The following is an 8,384-nucleotide window of genomic DNA, read 5'->3' as shown; positions in this document are numbered from 1 at the left end:
AAGTTGTGATTTTATGGTACTGTAGATCTGTTGGACCAATTGCGGGGTGTTTATAAGTGTATAGTTTTTGACCTACCTATTGGGCCTGTTGTGGGTAGACAAAGACATGATAAGATAAGCTTTTCATAGGGCAATTTAGACGAATACACTCAAATTTATTATCAATTTGAAAAATAAGTACAAAGAATGACCTTAAAATAAATTATGCTTAATTAAAACATAAAAACGATAAAAATAGTGACTAAATTTTAAATCTGTTAAATATCCCCAAATCCGATAGAAAATTCAGAACACTAATATGGTGAAATTAAAGCTCAAAAACCAATCAAATTTCTTTCTATAGAATTCAATTTTCTCAACTCATAGATTTTAAGTTATAATTTCAACTTTTCGAAAGTGTAATTTATCTTTAAATTAATAATTTTGCGTTAGTATATATTGAAATTCAAATTTGTATAAATCGAATTGAGTTAATATATATGAAAAATCAACTTTAAATCAATTTAAGTGATACATTCAAGGTGTTTGTGAAATTAAGAATATGTTTATCACTTTATCTAAAAAGATCGCAGATTGTCTCGTTTGAATTCTTTTGGAGCAATTAAATAGATACATACATGTATGTCTTTGAAAATTTAAATATGAATTTGAATTCATATTTTGTTTTACATTAAAAAGTGACATGGTGTAATGTAAACTTTGGATCAATTCAAGTAATACATACAAGGTGCTTATGAAAATGAAAGTGCAAAAAGTGACATTCTCTGTCACTTTTATTTGAAAATGTCACAATCTATCTCATTCTAATTCTTTTAGAGCAATAATAGATGCACACGTATGTGTATTTTAAGAATTTAAATATGACTACGAATTTAAACATTGATTTACATTAAAAAGTGACATGATGTAGCATTTTATTTGCATTTTTGTCATTCGAATTCCTTTGAATAATTAAATAGATGCACATCTGTGTGTTTTTGAAAATTTAAATATGAATACGAATTCAAATCTTGTTTTACACTAAAAGTGACAAGATGTAACACTTTATTTGCATTTTTGGCATACGAGTTAATCTATTGAAAATTAAAAGTGACATACTCTGTCACCTTTTTTTCCCAAAAGAAAAATTTCACGCTATTTTATGTATATTCTTTTTATAAATATCAATAAAATTAATATCTTCATCTGTTATAGAGGCAAATGAGAACAAGATCATGGCTATAAAAGTGATAAAGTGATTGAAATTATTGTCACAATAGAATGCACAAACAACAACTTTTGTTAAAACATAATATCACTTTTTGTCAAAAAAGTAACGTATCATGACAATTTTTTTAGAAGCTAAGTTTTGACAATATTAAAAGAGACCATGTTGTCATTATTATCATTGATATACAATTCCATCAATAAAATAATTTGTATATCCTTATATTTACATATAAGCTAAATTTGGCAACAATTTTATAAAGTTCAAAGTGTAAAAAAGTGATATACCATGTCACGTTTTGAATGAACTAAATATATCACTACTAAAAATATCATGTCCCTTTAAACCAATATTCTTGTGATATGGTTAAATCTCAATCCTATTAAAAAAAGGACTATTGAACGAAAATTAAAAAAAGCGACCAAATCTTAAATAAATAAATAAAAAATTGTAATTTCAAGAAGGTTACAAAATCAATTTGGACGTAATTAATATGGAAATTGATAGTTCTAATCAACTTTAAGTGTATTATATCTTATTCTTTAAGGGTAGTGAGTCTAATTTCTCCCTTTACAATAGAGGAAATTAGGCCCAGTACGGCCTATGAGGAACAAAATTGAAAAATACACTTTAAACTATTTAAAAAATTCAAAACGTAATTTATTCGTCTAAAATCTTTAGTCCCAAAACGTAGAGAGAGATAACCGGTTGGTATTTTTTTACTATTTACCATTTTCATTACCGTAACAGATAGAAAAGTACAGTACATGGATGGTAGAGCTCAGCCCGACAGACACCTTGATGTCACAGTCAGCACCATCATCGTATCCAAGCTAGCAGCCTATCAAGCACATATCGAATCGTCTCTACACCTCCACCAACTAGTGGGACTTTCTTACAAGTCTATGGCAAGTCCAATGTCCGTCGCAATCCTTCGCATCCACAACAACCTCTGGGTGGATCAACCTCACTTCATCTGCCAACCATGATAGAAATTTCATGGCAAATTCATACTGCAGATGCCGAATAAATAACTTCTGCAAGTTCATCAATATGTGCACACCAAGTGTTTGATGTATTGATTCATCTAATTCCATATGTGAATATGGTTTGAATGATGTTTCCAAATTGATTTCTCAAGAATGTGTTGAATATGATATATAGCAAAAAAAATGAAAAAAGACGTTACTCCTTTCTATCTCGCTAGTCTCTGTTTGTTTTCTTGATTTTGGGTCAGTTTTGTGCCAATTTATTGGAGACAGGGACAGTATAAAGACTGATAATGAGAATAAGAAATTAGTCGCCGTGTACTTCTTTATTTTGAATTTCTTTTGAAGGTAAGATTCGTTTGAGAGTTTGGGTATTTCATTTCTTCAGCTGTTTGAGCCTTTGATGTTCGATTTGTGGTAGGAAGATCCAAGTTGTCACTATCCATTGTGGTACTTTTGATGGCTTGAGGAGGGACCAAGAGTTAGTGCGAAGAACTTAGTAGAATTTGAAGATGGTTTCATTTTGGATCAATTGCCCATGTCAATTCTGTGTTAGGTTTGCTGGTTTTATATGCTGGTTTAATGAATCCTTAGCTCTTTGCTGATTGATAAATTTGTGACTTGTAATTTCTCGATTAGTCAATTTTTGCAACAAATATATGGGAAGAGTAGAAAATGTTTAATTATTATAAACTTTAAACTATTTAAAAAATTCAAAACGTAATTTATTCGTCTAAAATCTTTAGTCCCAAAACGTAGAGAGAGATAACCGATTGGTATTTTTTTACTATTTACCATTTTCATTACCGTAACAGATAGAAAAGTACAGTACATGGATGGTAGAGCTCAGCCCGACAGACACCTTGATGTCACAGTCAGCACCATCGTCGTATCCAAGCTAGCAGCCTATCAAGCACATATCGAATCGTCTCTACACCTCCACCAACTAGTGGGACTTTCTTACAAGTCTATGGCAAGTCCAATGTCCGTCGCAATCCTTCGCATCCACAACAACCTCTGGGTGGATCAACCTCACTTCATCTGCCAACCATGATAGAAATTTCTTGGCAAATTCATACTGCAGATGCCGAATAAATAACTTCTGCAAGTTCATCAATATGTGCACACCAAGTGTTTGATGTATTGATTCATCTAATTCCATATGTGAATATGTTTTGAATGATGTTTCCAAATTGATTTCTCAAGAATGTGTTGAATATGATATATGCTTTTTTTTAGCGACAAACATCACTTTTTAATAAAAATGATATTGTATGTCATTTTTTTAATAAAAATGTGATACTAAACTTTCAAAAGTGACACTGCCACTTTTTTACATTTTGTCACTTTTTTTTGAGTTTTCGTCACCTTTTAAATTTTTGTCACTTATTTAATAAGATAAAAATGACATGATATGTTATATTTTTCTAACATAATCAGCATGTGGATTGTCCTGGTCATGGTGACTATGTTAAGAATACGATTACTGGTTGAGGAGGGACCAAGAGTTAGTGCGAAGAACTTAGTAGAATTTGAAGATGGTTTCATTTTGGATCAATTGCCCATGTCAATTCTGTGTTAGGTTTGCTGGTTTTATATGCTGGTTTAAAAATCCTTAGCTCTTTGCTGATTGATAAATTTGTGACTTGTAATTTCTCGATTAGTCAATCTTTGCAACAAATATATGGGAAGAGTAGAAAATGTTTAATTATCAAAGAAAAAGAAAAAAGTGACATTGTGTCCTTTTTCGTTTTAAACAGTATTTTTTACTTTCAAAAAACTTTTCATATGATCTTTCAAAACACATCTAATTTTAAGTATATTTTTGTAAGTTTCCCTTCAAGATAGGTCTTTTAGCCCAATAAACTAGATATTATAACTTATATTGGGCCCAACATTTATGTTAGGGAAGTAAACAGGCTAATTCGAGCATCCAAGAGAAATTTTCCTCCTTCATAAAGAGTATTTATCTTTGTAATGATTGTGTTTGCATTGAATTAATTTTATGCAAGTAGTTGTTGAGCATTTTCAATTGTAGTTTGGATGGAATTTGCATAAAATGATATATTTTAAGGTTTGATCGATTTTTCATCACTTTTTTTAAAGTTTTGTCACTTTTTTTACCGTTTGTCACTATTTTTTTTTTCTATCACTTTTTTTTGAAATCTGTGTAGTTTTTTTTTTTTATTTTTGTCATTTTTTTAGAATTCGTCACTTTCTAAATTTGTCACTTTTTTAAAATTTCGACACTTTTAAAAAAATTTTGTATCTTTTTTTAGTATTTATCACTTTTTTTATATATGTTTGTCACTTTTTTATCAATCATGTTCTTGAAATTTCTATCACTTTTTTTTAGCGACAAACATCATTTTTTAATAAAAATGATATTGTATGTCATTTTTTTAATAAAAATGTGATACTAAACTTTCAAAAGTGACACTGCCACTTTTTTACATTTTGTCACTTTTTTTTGAGTTTTCGTCACCTTTTAAATTTTTGTCACTATTTAATAAGATAAAAATGACATGATATGTTATATTTTTCTAACATAATCAGCATGTGGATTGTCCTGGTCATGCTGACTATGTTAAGAATACGATTACTGGTGATGCACAAATAGATGGTGCTATTTTTGTATTTGTCATTTTTTTTAGTTTGTGTCACTTTTTTGAATTTTGTCAATTTTTAAGTGTTTGCATCACTTTTTTTTTTTTTAAGCTGAAAAAAGTGACAATTTTTATTTAAAAAAGAAAAAGAAAAAAGTGACATTGTGTCCTTTTTCGTTTTAAACAGTATTTTTTACTTCTAAAAAACTTTTCATATGATCTTTCAAAACACATCTAATTTTAAGTATATTTTTGTAAGTTTCCCTTCAAGATAGGTCTTTTAGCCCAATAAACTAGATATTATAAATTATATTGGGCCCAACATTTATGTTAGGGAAGTAAACAGGCTAATTCGAGCATTTGAAGTAGGCTAATCAACTCGACTCGTCTCATGATTTCTGTCCGTCATGGGCTGTTCAATATTTACAAAAAGCGGTATATCAATGTGCCGATTTGATGAAAAAAAAGTTGCCAATTATAAGGGTCCACGAGCTAACTTGCTAGGTCAAGTCTGGGCCATGGCTTGTAGCTTGATGATCTGGTGGCCGCACCCAAATGAGTCGGCCAGAGGAGCATGGGCAATTTGAGCTCATTACCACCCATAATCATATGGAAAATAAAGTTCATACATTTATTGAAGGTTCATTTGAGTCGCTATATTTACGAAAGATAGAAGATGAAGTTGCAAAGAACAAAACATTGAAGGCATACTTGCACTTTTTTTAAATATTGGAAACATCCCCTACAATTTGCACAATAGTTAACTAATTATTAACCTATTTATTTTTTACTTTTGCTTGAAGAGATGCTATTCAAGTTGCAAGAGAGGGAAAAAAAATCGCACTCTTGATAATAGAAAAAGCAAAGCAAAAATCAGATCTTTGGACAAATTTTTAAACGACTTTGAATTGAATCTTGAATGGAAATTTGTTAGAATTTTGGTGTGGCTTGAATTCTATAGTGAGTTATATTGAAAGTTGGTAGTATGTCTTAAAGAAGTTAAAACGCATTTGGCATTTTTTGGACTTCTATTCTAACGTAATCACTCCATTATTTGTTAATCCTACTATAATAGGGCTCCCCCTTACATTAATCTTTTCATTGTATTCTTCTAGTTAGGGATTCTTTGATTATAAATATGTGATGTATAATACATATTGAGATTGATCAATTAGGCTGATCCAAAGAAATCCTTTGTAATCATCCATTATTGATTACTAGTAAATTTTCTTTCTCTGCCTGTGATTTTTCTAGTTTGTTTTCCATGTAAATCTTTCGTTCTTGTGATTGTTATATACATCTTGTTCATTATCTCGTCTTTTATATTCATAATAATTAGCTTGTTTTCTAACAAGTGATATCAAAGTCTGGTTTAATAGTTCTTGGGAGAGCCGGTTCGGTTTTGTATTAGGGCGAGGTTTGATCAACTCAGATCAAGGTATGATTTTCGGCATGGCAAGTATGCAGTTCTATAATCATGTTTGATGTAACTGTCACTAAAATTGAAGGAAAGAGATATTAGACCTCAAGAGAAGTTCGATGATGATGATTTGGTTGCTGGTGCTTTGGTAAGCATGGACTTAGATGGAGTTAGTTGTGATTTGAACCTTAGGGACTTTTGTGAAATAGGTGGAGAATTTTTGTTGAAGAGTTACTGTTCCTTGCAGTGGAATTCGTCTCCAAGTAAAGATTTTTTTTTTTTTTTAATTGCAGTTTTGATCCTTGTAGTGGAAATTGTATCAAGATGAAGATTTATTAGAATTTCGATGATTGGGAGTTTTATTCGGAGTTTGTAGTATGTCTTGAAGAAGTTAAAGACGTATTTGGCAGGTTTTGAAATCCTATTCTAACTCAATCACTCCATTATTTGTTAGTCTATTATATTAGTACTTCACACTATATGGAACTCTTCATTGTATTATATTCTCTTAGTATTTTAGGGGTTTTTTTATTATAAATACGTGGTGTACAACACATGTTGAGATTAACCAATTGTTTAATTTATAAGTGAGCTCTCCTTCTTTGCCTTTTTTTTTTTCTTTCCTAATTGGATTTTCACGTAAATTTTGTATTCTTATGATTGTTATTTTCACCTTGTCCATTATCTCATTTTTAATATTCATAACAATTTGCTCTTCTTCCAACAAAATTAAACAAGGGAGGTTTGCAATATTTCTAATATTGTAGTAGCAAAACGTCATACTTCCATAGTTAAAGGGCTGTCAATGAAAATTACGCTCCACTAACTTCATGTTAATCCTAGGAACACGTGTATTATTTCTATACTTGACTTTTAATATTATTCTATTATACTCTAATGTAATAGATGTCGAGATCGATATCAAGATTATATATTTTAATACTTTCTATTGTTTAATAATGTATACGTGCCATTACCAGCAAACGGAATCTATTAGCCAACCATAGACAAGGAAATTGGCTGTACATTTAGGGATTGTTTGGTAGTGATTTTGAGAATTGATTTTTTGACTGTTAAGAAGAAAAGTGAGAACCACTTGTGAGTGAAGAAGTCAAAAATGACGGTTAGAATAGTGAAATAACGGTAAAAAAACCAATTTTATAGGGTGAAAAATTACTCCCAAACGGGACCTTAGTAGAAACAAAGGAGTGTGCACCAATAATTATAACAAAGAATTTAGCACATCCAGACGCATTACACTAAGAATGGGGTGTACTGTGCTTTTTTCTTGTATTCACATGGCATCATATGGACACCAATGAATGATACGTGGCTAATGTATATCCAAAAACTTGCGCAAAAGGATTAGAATATTGGCACATAGTTATAATTCACTACATGAAAGAATACATCTTTGGATGGTGCTAAAGTTGTTGATGAAACTTCACATGTTACGGTTGAAATCGTCCAATTGAATTATGTCTACTTTTTGAGTATGCAGACATCGAGTAGAAATTGATCACGAGATTGTTTGATATTGAATAATAAGAGATACATTGTTGCAATTATAGGCATGATCATCAAAAGAGTGACGATCAACCTTTAAGTACTATTCAATGTCCTAGAAGATTTTGAGACTTGAATTTTCGAATCCCACTAAATGGTTTTTGTTTTGGGTTCACTTGCGTCTCAAGTCGTTGGGTGGGATATTCAACTTATGAATTGAAAATCCATCTTCACAACGAACTTCTCAATTCTTTCTAAACCGTTCAAAGTGGACAATTTTGCAACGGTGTTTGAGTAGGCTGCACAAGTCTTGTGGAATCAAATTGTTCTCCTAACTTGAGAAACAATTGGAGAAGAATGATAAGAAAAATGGGGGAAAATCATATTCCATATTAAAGATCAAAAGTCATGTGACCATTTAATCATAATTATAGTTGTTAATATCTTTTGTACTCCGAAGAGTGCACAAACTCCTAAAAATTATACTTAACAAGTTCGAACTAAAGTTAACAAGTGCACACTCTCATCTATCAACTGCGAACTATCGATGTAACAAATTACGTCACGGGCATTACTAATCGGAATTATATATCAAGCATAAAAAGGTTCTCAACTATTTATTATCGAACCCTAGTTAAGAACCACTTACTGCACCA

Source organism: Olea europaea, unplaced genomic scaffold (assembly GCF_002742605.1).
Source record: "Olea europaea var. sylvestris unplaced genomic scaffold, O_europaea_v1 scaffold2175, whole genome shotgun sequence".
Classification (NCBI taxonomy): domain Eukaryota; kingdom Viridiplantae; phylum Streptophyta; class Magnoliopsida; order Lamiales; family Oleaceae; genus Olea; species Olea europaea.
The sequence above is the reverse complement of the archived record's forward strand: the minus strand, read 5'-3'. Positions refer to the sequence as shown.